The following is a 12569-nucleotide window of genomic DNA, read 5'->3' on the forward strand; positions in this document are numbered from 1 at the left end:
TTGCATTATTGTTCGGAGAATCTTTGAAACTTTGGTTTGGCTATGCATTTACATTATGTAGTAAATATTTGAATCATAGTTGAGAATATGACATTGTGAGAATCTAGATTGTTGTATTTGCATCATTAAGAAAGCATTTACATCATTGATCATACATATATACAATATTTTGATTTTGATAAAAGTTTGAAAGTCATCTAAAAAACATTTTAAATCTTTGGATGAAGTTTTAACTGAGAATCTTTAAGTTTTAAATGAGAATATTTAAGTTTCAAATGAGAATCTTTGAGTTTTAAATGAGAATCTTTGAGATGTGAAACCTTAAAATTTATTGCATGTGAGCCTTTAAACTTGAATAAGAAACTTTAAATTTTTGGATGTAAATCTCCAAAATTCGAATGAAAAAGCTTAAACTTTGTTTATGTGAACTCCAAATTTGTCAAATGTGAACCTTTGAACTTGAATGAGAAGCTTTGAACTTTGGATGTGAATCTCCAAAATTCAAATGAGAATCTTTAAATGTTGGATATGAGTCTTGCAATTTGCAAATGCGAATCTTGAGATCTTGTAAATTTAAATTCTTGTGAAACTAAAATTTTGAGAATCAAATTGCAATGAATTCTTTGAAACTGAAAGGTTATTGCGAATTTGAACCTTTGAATTTCGAACTCAAATTGTGAATATTTGAGTTTTCATTACAAATTTCATCAAATCTAATCTACGACTCCTAGACATGATTGTCAAAGAGCTTTTTATTTTTTCAAAAGTTATTGTACCTCTATTTAGAAGAGCTTTTTATTTTTCAAAAGTTATTGTACCTCTATTTAGATGAGTTTTTTATTTTTTAAAGTTATTGTACATCTATTTAAATGAGCCTTTTATTTTTAAAAGTTATTGTACCTCTATTTAGATGAGCCTTTTATTTTTCAAAAGTTGTTGCGCTTCTGTTTAGATGAGCCTTTTATTTTTCAAAAGTTGTTGCGCTTCTGTTTAGATGAGCCTTTTATTTTTCAAAGTTGTTATGCCTCTATTTAAAAGAGCTTTTTATTTTTCAAAGTTATTGTGCCTCTACTTAGAGAAGCCTTTTATTTTTCAAAGTCGTTGTGCCTCTATTTAGATGAGCATTTTATTTTTCAAAGTCATTGAGCCTTTGTATAGAGGAGCCTTTTATTTTTTAAAATCATTGAACCTCTGTATAGAGGAGCCTTTTATCTTTTAAAGTTGTTGTGCCTCTATTTAATGAGCCTTTTATTTTTCAAAATTGTTGAGCTTTTATTTAGAGAAGCTTTTTATTTTTCAAAGTTGTTGTGCCTCTGTTTAGAGGAGCTTTTTATTTTTCAAAGTCGTTGAGCCTCTATTTAAAGAAGCTTTTTTTTTTCAAAGTTGTTGTGCCTCTATTTAGATGAGCCTTTTATTTTCCAAAGTTGTTATGCTTCTGTTTAGATGAGCCTTTTATTTTTCAAAGTTATTGAACCTCCACTTAGAAGAGCATTTATGTTTCAAAGTCATTGAGCCTCTTATTATAGGAGCATTATTTATTTCTAAAAGTCATTGAGCCTCTAGTTAGAGGAGCTTTGTTTACTTTTTCAAAGTAATGGAGTCTCTGTTTAGAGGAGTTTTATGAAAAAAGTCTAAGTAAAAAAAAACACAAAAAAAAATGTTGAGTTGATTGGGTTGTCTACGTCTTTACATAATTCCTGTTTCATATAAAATGTGCAAAGGGGGTAGCTGTAGACACCCCAATCTATCCGGGGGGTCTACATTTGATTTTTGCTAATAAAAAATAAGAAACAAAAAATGGAAAAACTAAAAAAAAAATGACAAATGGGTAGTTGAGTTTGATTGGGATTATATGTTTGAATTTGAGCTGAAATTAAAGGTTGAAAGGAATTGGAATTTTTGTTCGGATTAGGTTTCTCTGATCCTATAAATACCCAAACAAAAACACAAAGCAAAAAAAAATAGATTACACACAATAGAGCATCTATCATAACTGTGGTAATACCGATTCCAAGACCAGTGTAGGCTTGTTTCGCCTAGGCTACACAAGCTAGGTTCAAGCTTTCAAGCAAAAAAGTAGACGGGATAATCATTCTAATATAATGCTAGCACCTGATTAACAAGAAAAGCTTTCCTTAGCACATTGGTTTGGTGAATCCTAGAGGTTACGTCAACTTTGGTACTTTTACTTAATTTTTATTTTTATTTTTTTTGATAAATTCTTTAATTGTTTGGTACATGTTTTTTTTTTGTTTTTTTATTCTTTAATTGATTGTTTATTCATTTGTTTTGTTTTTATGCATAATTGTTTATTTATTCACTTTGTTTTATGGTTTTCATTATTTGATATTAAATAAAATAATAAAATAAAAACATAAAATAAAAAATATTTTTTTGAGAATAAGTATTAATTATCCAATGATGGAATTTATAGAAATTTCAAATAGTAACTTTTTATAAAATTCTTAGGTGAGAAATTTTATCTAAATTTGTCCCAAATGGTGGAATGATTTAGATAAAGTTTTAATAACAATAATTAATATTTATTTTTAAAACAAAAAAAAATTTTGAAATTAAATACAAATTACCCAATGATGAAATTTTTAGAAATTTCAAATGATAATTCTTACGAAATCTCTAGGTAAAAATTTTTTTCTAACTTTATCCCAAATGGTAGAATAATTTAGATAAAATTTTAATAAATGTAATTGTATTCTTTTTCAAATAAAATTCTGATTGAAAATATGTGATAATTATCCAATAATGAGATTCTTAAAAATTTCAAATGATAAATTCTTAAGAAATCTCTAGGTAAGAAATTTCTTTAAATTTGTCCCAAATTGTGAAAAAATTCAAATGAAATTTCAATAAAAGAATAATTGTCATATTATTTTCTTTCTAAAATTAAAAAAAAAAAGAATTTCTAAATTGATCCAAATAGTAAAAAATTTAGAAATTTTGAAAATAATAAATAGAGAATTTCTAAATAGGCCCAAATGGTGAAAAATTTAGAAATTTGAAAAGAGAAAATATTTTTAATTTGATCTAAATAGTGAAATAATTAGATATATTTTTAAAATAAAATATAAAGATCAAAAAATAAATAAACATTTTTTTCAATGACAGAGCCTCTTCAAGGAAACAAATGTGATTCTTGAATACTCTTGAGGTGAGAAAGTATTTTTAAGAGTTTTACCAGATTGATGGAGAATCTTAAGAATTATTTCTAATATTCAACATAAAATTTAAGACCATTAGAATCAAGACCATAGGATAAATTTAAAATAAATGGTACCATCCTTCAGATGAGCATATGAGGGTACTTAACCTTCTCCATATGTAACCGAACTCTCAAACATATTCTTTTAAGGACTCTTGGTCAAACTTAGGAGCTTCCTTAAAAGGATAGATTTCTTAACTAGCCAATCATACCTAGTAAAACAGATTGATGGTGACTCCTTAATTTGTTAAATCTAGTTATATATATTTACGAATCTATATGTTATGACATCAAATAGCCCACCAAATCCCTTAACCATCAATACCATCAACCTAAAAGAAAACCCACCATACACAACCCTTTTAACACAAAAAAGCAAAAAAAAAAAAAAAAAAACCCACAGCTAAAAACCAAAATTAAAAAAAAATTAAGTCAAAATCACAGTCCTCCCATACGGACAAACCTTTGCACCAAGCTTTCCCACAAAAACAAAAAAATAAAAATAAAAATCAATCATAACTTACAAAAAAAAAAAAGAGAAAGGAAAAAAGAACAAAGAAAGGGAAATGGCAGCCAAAGAAATGGGAGCGATAGCTGGCAACAAGAAAGATGGCGATGCGATGAGCTAATGTTGAAAACTGTGTATGGCTGAGGGGGTTTGGCTTGTTATCTCTTTTGGAAAGGATTTTTTTTTTGTAAAATAAAGAATGGGAATGAATAAAAAATATATATATGTTGCTTTTATAGTCATTCAAAAAAAAAAATTTAATGACCCACATGGGAACCCAACCTTCATGTGCCTGACCCGGTTCCCACTCCCTTTCAGCAACTTTAGACTGATCTAGTCAGACTACCCCTGAACTAGCTACGAATTGACCAAACCATCCAAACTGATAGTGAACATCTCTAGAACCATTTATTGGCTTTGATTGTTCTTTATTAGGCAATTTTTTTAGTATTTTTTTATATATTACTGCTAAATTATTTATTTGTTCATTTATGCACATTAAAATTTTTAAATAAATATATTAAAGAAGGGTGTTCAAAAAAATCTTTAAAATAAAAATAAGTAAAAATAAAAGAAAAAAATTTTGATGATGAGACTCCAAGAAATTTGAATAGCAATTCCTGAAAATATTTTAAGTAAGAAAATACTTTTAAAAATTGTCAAAGTATTGGAATATTTAGAAACTCTTTTCAATACAAAAATTTTTATTAATTTGACTTTTTTTAGAGATAAAAATATAAAATATTTATAAGAGCATGCATTTTTTAAGAAATAAATCTATTTTTAGATAATTATATTATTATATAACTTTTATAATTAATAATGAAATTAATTAAATGAAACTTTTCGATGATGGGACTCCGAAAAGTCCAAGTAATGATTCTCGAAAACTTTCTAAGTGAGAGAACTTAAAAAAAAAATTGCCAAATAATTGGAATATGTAGAATGATTCTCAATGCAAAAAAATTCCCATTTATTTCTCATTTCTAAAAAACAAACTTTCATGCAATAGCATCACGAATTAACATGGGCATTTTTTTATATCGATTATAAAAGTAAATAAAATTTTTGATAATGAGATCCTAAAGAAGTTCGAGTAGCAATTTTTTATAAAGTTCAAGTAGTGATTTTTTAGAAATCTCTAGGTGAAGAAATTTATCTAAAAAATCGTCGATGTATTGGGGCAATTAGTGAAATTTTTTATAAAGGTTTCTCATTTTTTTAGGAATTGATTTTTTATTATAAACATCATATTTTACTATATGTATTATAAATATAGATTTTGATAATAAATATAAACTGTCAATAATAAGATTTTTGAGAATTCTGAGTAGAGATTTTTAAGAATTCCTTAGGTGAGAAAGTTTCTATTAATATTGTCAAAGTATTAGAATATTTTCGAAATTTTTCAATATGTGAAGTTATCATTAATTTTTCAAAAATAAAAAAATACTAAAAGAAAATGAAAAAATAAAAATATTTTTTTACAATAAAAAAAATTAAAAAAATTAAATTTTAAATACCAAAATTAAGATCTATTTTGTCAAAATTAAAGGATAACACATAATTAATTGAAATTGTTTTAAATGGGCACCATAAATGTGCTAATTCTTCTCCACAAGTAACATACTCCTGAACCCAAACTATTTTCACAGACTCAAAAAATTATCTTTTTGATAAAAATTTAATTAATTTAAATTTTTTATTAAAAATATAAATTTTAATAAATGATCAATCGTACTTAATCAAAAAAGATTATGACAACTTATTTTTGTATTCAAATTCATCTAGCGAATCGAAAAATCGTTACAACACTAATATTTTTTTTTCAAAAAATTCAAATAAAATTAAATATTTACAACTACATATGATAAAGTAGTCAATTGCTATGTATTCCAAAAATGTACCAAATCACAGTACAAAACTTAACAATGTAGCAGTCAACTGCCTACCCTAAGAAATCAACTGTTATGGCTAGAATCGATTGTTCTAATGATTGCTATTAGTTTTAAGTGTTCTAGAATTAAGAGAAATCAATTTCCTAAAGGTAGAAGTCAACTGTCCTCCTTCATGGAGCATTTTTGGAACAAAAATTACAAAGAGGCAATCAACTGCTTTTTTGGAGTAATCGACTGCTCTAATGAAAAATTATAATTTTTTGCAACATGAAAAATAATTTTTATTAGAATAAAAAAATAATCCTTAAAGTGAACCAATTTTTCTAATATTATTCAAGAAAATATTTTTCTAATTAAAAGAAGTAATCTTTGATTGTAACAACACAATTAAAGAGTCATAATTTTAAGTTTTAATCTTTATAAATAGATATTGTGAGTGTTTATTTATAAATGTTCAAAAAATTCAAAAATTCAAATTTCACTTGTTTTTCTCCCATTATTTCTATTAAAATTAATGTTCAAAGTTACATGTTTTCGTTTCTCATCAAAAGATGTTCAATAGTTTGATATCACAAATGTAAAGTGACATCAAACAAAACTTATTTTAATCTTGAATGTCAATTATATATCTTTTGCATATCATAAAAATGAAGATAAAATAAATCTTACAAAAATGACATTTGCAACACATCTTAAAACCATTTTATTTATTCTTTGAAGACTCCATCATAGGTTCAATCAAGGCTTGAATCATCATCAACAACAAATTTGTGAAAAAACAAATCTTAAAATTAACAACTTTTTAAGGCCTAAATTTTTTTAGCTGATTTGAAAAGTGTTGTCCTTCACATCAACTTAATACAGTTAAGATTTTACGTACTTCTCACAATGATTGAACCCATTTAACAAAAAAATATTTTCCTTCCCCATTGAACTAATCTTTGTAAATTATTTTCAGATTGTTTGCATTCTTTATTAGTGCAACATCCTTTATATTCTTTTTAGTTTCTCTTCGATAATATCATTATTTAAGATTTTCTTTTTTATTTAATTAAACTCTTATTTATCTAACAAATTTTAGTAATTTGTGTAAAAAATAACTTAATTAAGCAAAAATAATGTTTTAAAAAATTAATTTGAGACAAGAAAAGGTTTTTTTTTTTTTTTTTTTTTTTTGCAAAATTTGAAAAGTATGGAGGCTATTTAATATTTTAACAAATCGTTGATCAGGTCTTAATTTAATGGTAAATAGAGGATTTTACAACTTCGAGATTTTAACTTTAAGTTTTTTTATGTGTGAGTTTGATTTAATTTTTGTTGAAGTGTTTTAATTATATTTTAATTTGTTGATTAATTATTCAGTGATTTTTAATATATAGTTAGAAATATTTGATTATAATTATAATTTTTTCTATACTTATAATTTCATAAAAAAATAAAATAAATTAATAAAATTCAAAATTGAAATACTTCATTTATAAAACTTAGATTGAATTCATGCTACCATTAAAATAACAAAAATAAAAGTCGGCTCAGAAACCAACCTCAATTAACAAAACATTTCAACCCTTTCCTAAGCGTGCGGAGAAAAGCCACTTACTGTATGACTGTGTTCGTCAACTGCGCTACGGATTTTGCGAATGAGAAGGATAACATCTATCAATAATAATTAATCCCTTGGTCAACAACATAAAATTAAGAGCAAAATTTTATTTTAATATATCTTATATAAAATTTTTTTAACATATAATTAATGTTTTATAATTTCATAAAAATTCTTTTAAATATAAAAAATTTGAAATGTTTAAAACATATATAATTTTAAAATATATAAATAAAAAATAAATACGATCACATTACAAATGCTTTATTTGGATGAAGTATAGGACGAATTTTGATTTAGCATCAAAACGACATTTCGATTGGGTGAGTATTCCTCCTATTATCCATCCAAACGACACCCGATCACATTTGGTACTTTGATTTTTTGACTAATTTGTAAAGTGGGAAATAATCAATGGTCCCTGCCATGCTGTTATGTGGCCACCTACACACCAAACACAAACTTTTACAAGGAAAAAATAGTGGGAAAGTGAGATAAATTTTGGGTCAAATTAAAAAAATTGAAAAATAAATAAGACTTGTTTGATTGGTCAAAATTAGGAAAATAATTCAACTAGTACATGTTTGACTTTGTATTTAGAATTTTTTATGTCAAAGGATTAAAAAAAAAAAGGGATTGGATAAATGAGTTTTAAATTGGTTCGAAAACTTAAATTTAAAACCATATTTGTATTTCATATTTAATAGAAACTATGTTATAGAAACTATTAAAATATATTCTTCATAATTAAAATTAAAATTAAAATTCATGTATTTGTTTGATTTCCATTTTGTAGAGTTCAGAATGAGTTTTTAGAGGTTTATAAAAATGAAAATTTGATTATGGAGTTATAGAAATTAAGGAATTAAAATTTGAAGTAAAATTTTTTTTATGAAGTTATAAGTAAAAGAGTTATTACAAATATAATTTAAAAAATAGAATCACAATTAAAATAAAGTATTAAATTCATATCAAAATCACTTAATTAAATCATACAAACAAATTAACTAACAAATCAATATATAATTAGATAAATTAAACACAAAATTAGATCAAATTCATTTATGATAAGACTTGACCTATAATCTCAAAATTTTGAAATTCTTTCTTTATTATTACAAAAATCTCATTTTAAAAAGTTGAATTTACCTTTAAGTCAGTTAGTTTTGGAGGATTTTGAAAAATAATTTGATAGGGTAACAGTTAGGAATAAAATTTCCTTACTATCTATTACAAAGTTGGGCGTGTAATACTCTGATTTATGTTAGACCTTAAGCAATAAATACAATAATACAGAAACAATCTCATTCTCTTCATATAAATTATTTATGCTCATAAATCAAATGACATAATTTTTTTATATTTGATATGTATTATTTCCCTTTTTAAATTGTAGAGATTAATATAAATAATAACAAACTAAATTCCAATATTTTTCGAAGTTGAATAGCTTAAAAGCCTATCAATTTGACTTATCACACAAAATTTTGAATTAATTAGATAACATTATAGACCAAATTATATATATATATATGCACGTGTCACGGACTTAAGAAAAAGTCTTGAATCTCACATCGAATATAATAGAAGGGTCATTAGGGTATAAAAAGGTTCACACCATCTCTGTCTTGTGAGGCACCTTTTGTAGGACAAAATCATGAGGTCAGGGGGACTAGAGCGGATAATACCTCATAAGGGTGTGAACTGTGACGGTTAGGCTGATCTGAGATGTCGAATGAGTGGATGCCCGGGTCTCGAAACAACGCGGGTTCGAAGCTTAAGTCTCGACTCGTGACAAGTGGTATTAAAGCTAGTCCTAAACCGTTCGACCCACGCCAAGCGTCTCGAGGGAAGTAGGCAGGGTGACCAGCTTCCGTGATGATGGCGTCATAAGATTGGGTGGGAGAGAATGTTATGAACCTAAAGAAGAGTCCTGAATCTCACATCAAACATAATAGGAGGGTCACTGGGGTATAAAAGGGTTCACATTATCTCTACCTTGTGAGGTGGCTTTTGTAGGATAAAACTGTGAGATCGGAGGGGTCAGAGCGGACAATACCTCATAATATTGTGAACCATGACAGAAAGGTTGATCTGGGAGGCCAGATGAGTGGATGCCCGGATCCCAAAGTCATGTTGGTTCAGAGCTTAAATCTCAACCCATGACACACGCACACGCATCCTTGAACATGATGTTATACATGTATGCTTAATTCAATTCCCAAAAACTAATTAAAGCCAATATCGGTCCCACAAAGTAAAAGTTAGGTTAGGGTTGGGTGGTTTGATTTGAAATTATGATTGTCTTTTACAACTAAGTTCTAAAGTAAACATGATTAGAGGATTAGTTAAGGGTGAACAATATATGTAACAAATGAGGCACATTAATGATTATATTTATCCAAAAATAATAATTTCACAAATTCTATATATTGAGAGCTACTAAATTCACTTTATGCCCTGAATTTTTTAATTTTTTATAAGCGAAATTATTTAATTATTCTTTTTATAAATTTTTGGAGATTTATAACTTTTTGAAAATAGATTTTTGAAAAATTATATAATTTTTCACAAATAAATTTTTGGAAAGTCATATGATTGAGTAATAAAAATTTAAGAAAAATTACAAAAAGTGAAAATTTTTTAAAATTTTTATTAATTAGTTTAATTAAAAAATAATTAATAAAAATCATAAATTTTAAAATTTATAAAGAAATTAATTTTACTATTTTTATTTTTTTATAAAATTAAAATTTATATTTTTTAATAAATATTTTTCTTGATATCAATTATTAAAATTTTATAATAGTTCTAACTAAACTAAATTGCTTGAAAAAATCTCTCCATTCACTTATCACAATTGATTTTTTCAGGTAGTATATTAGATTTTAACAAAATTGTGTAGTATTAAGTAATATTATTTGTACAACTTTTAAGAGTTTCAATTTTAAGATGTTAATCAGACTTGATAATTTCTTCATTATCGCTTGTAATATCAAGAGATGAAATGTTTAATTAGGATTTCATTAAATTTTATTTTTTTTAGGTCAAAGTAGTAAAATCAACTTATTTTTTATTAGTTTTAAAATTTATAATTTTTTAAAATAATTTTTTATTACATTAATTAATAAAAATTTTTAATAAAATTTCTTTTTTTTTTGTAATTTTTCATAAATTTTCACTACCTCTTAATTTTCCAAAATTTTAAAAAAGGATTATAATTTTTTGCAAAATTTATTTCTAGAAACTTCTGTGAAAGAAAAAAAAAGATAATTAAATAATTTAACTTACAAAAAAATTAAAATAAAAAAAGTTAGAGTGTGAAGAAGAAATGCTAGTGTACAATTAGTCCCTCTCTAGATATATTTCTATGATTCAAGCTTATGGCATAGATTTACCTAAATAGGACGGATCCAAAAGACACAGTTGGATGTTTATGAATATCTTTAAAAATTAAAATTTTAAAAAAATTCTTTAGATATTGTTATACTTTTTTTCTGAATTTTTTTATTAATAAAATTAATAAATTCATCAATAATTGTTTTTATATATATTATAAATAAATATTTTTATGAACAATTTTAAATCCACCTAAAACGAACCTAACCTATGAGCATGACTCGAGATCCGCCTCACAATTTGAGACCAAAAGGACAAATTAAATAGGTTAATTGATCAGCCAGAGAAAACAGACGAAATTTGAATCCCTTTCAGCTGCATGCATGTCACATCCAGCTAGCTACCACAGCAGAAAAAAAATATTACAAAGTACAATCCAATTTAATCATAATGGATTAGTTGATATATTGGTTAACCTTATTCTTAAAAAATTCGTATACTATACTTGTTAAATTGTCAATTTAACTAAAAAAAAAAGGGTAATATTGATAATGAAAAATTTTAACTCTACAAATATATTTATAATTGCTCATTCATTCATGTGGCATGCATTTAAAGTCACTTATAGATCTCATTTGAAGGGGTTAAATTCATGTTGTCGGTTGGGACTGTTGTTCGGTGAAAACCCTTTTTCAAGTACTGCATCGTCCATTCATAAGGATACTTAATCATTAATGATTGCAATTACTTAAAAAAAAAAAGAAAAGAAAATAATTCAATGTACTAATTAGCTGAACAGTTTTGTGAAAACTTTGAGATGCAAAAAATTTGGCCTATGTACTTTGCTTGCTAAAGCTCATTGTTTTCCTAATAAGGTTTGGAAATCCAAATCAAATGGTTTCAAGCTGGTTGAAGAGTCTTCCTCTTTTGAAGATCTTTAAATGGGTATTAAATTCATTTTCAAGATTTGGGTCATCTATAAACAACAAAGTTTCTTAATTTTGGGGACAGTTTGGTTCAAGTGGAAACATAATCTAAATGAGCGATTAATGCAATTTCAATGTTATAGCTGGTGATATGAATGCAACTTAAGAATATTATACAATAATATTTTTTTTTCTTGTAAAAAGCATGTTTTTCATTATACCATAAGAATAATATGTGACTAAATTACTAAAGTTAATCTAAAATTTCAATTCTTGATTAACTAGGGTAACCTAGAAAATCCCTAATAATTATATTTACACTCTTATATTTTAAGGTTACAACTTTTCCACCGACATGTCCTAAATAATTGTACACAATTTTAAAAGATCAATTAAGCAAGCAAGTACATATGTTTCATAATTCAAAATTTGAACATAAATTAACTTATATAATTAAGCATGATTAAATCTTAATTAATTATATCTATACTAAAATATAATGCAACTTAATAAATTGTTGTCAGTGTCGCCATATTTTTTTTCTTATTGAGTAGTTCACTTTTTTTTTTTTTTTTGTCAAATGAGAACTTAACTTTTGCTTATTATATATTCTCACATTTGCGTACACTCTATTTTCGAATAAAGTTAGATTGTACCTGCCACTTTTCCTATTTTGCCTTATTGTTTCAAATTGTTCATTAATTCACTCTATCATTCCGTAGTTTACAACATGAAGTAACAAGTACAAGCGTTTACAATGATGATTCCTTTGGTTGCGCGGTAAAAAGAGATTTTCATCGTAACAGAATTTTATTTTATTTTATTATTTTTTAAAGTTATATTTATAATTAATTATTATATCATTAAATAATTAATTAATAAATTATAATTTAATTGAACAACTAAATTCACATCTTGAATCTAAAATTTTAAAATTTTAAAATCTCCTCTTTATTATTAAATATTATTATTAAATCTCTAAAAATTAGATGATAAAAAAAATATACAAACGATTGACGATGCAATAAATTTGGCAACTTACAAATTTGCTGATATTTAAAATATTAAAAAATTT

This window comes from Durio zibethinus, chromosome 18 (genome assembly GCF_047325235.1).
Source record: "Durio zibethinus cultivar Kanyao isolate XHJ-2024 chromosome 18, ASM4732523v1, whole genome shotgun sequence".
Lineage (NCBI taxonomy): Eukaryota > Viridiplantae > Streptophyta > Magnoliopsida > Malvales > Malvaceae > Durio > Durio zibethinus.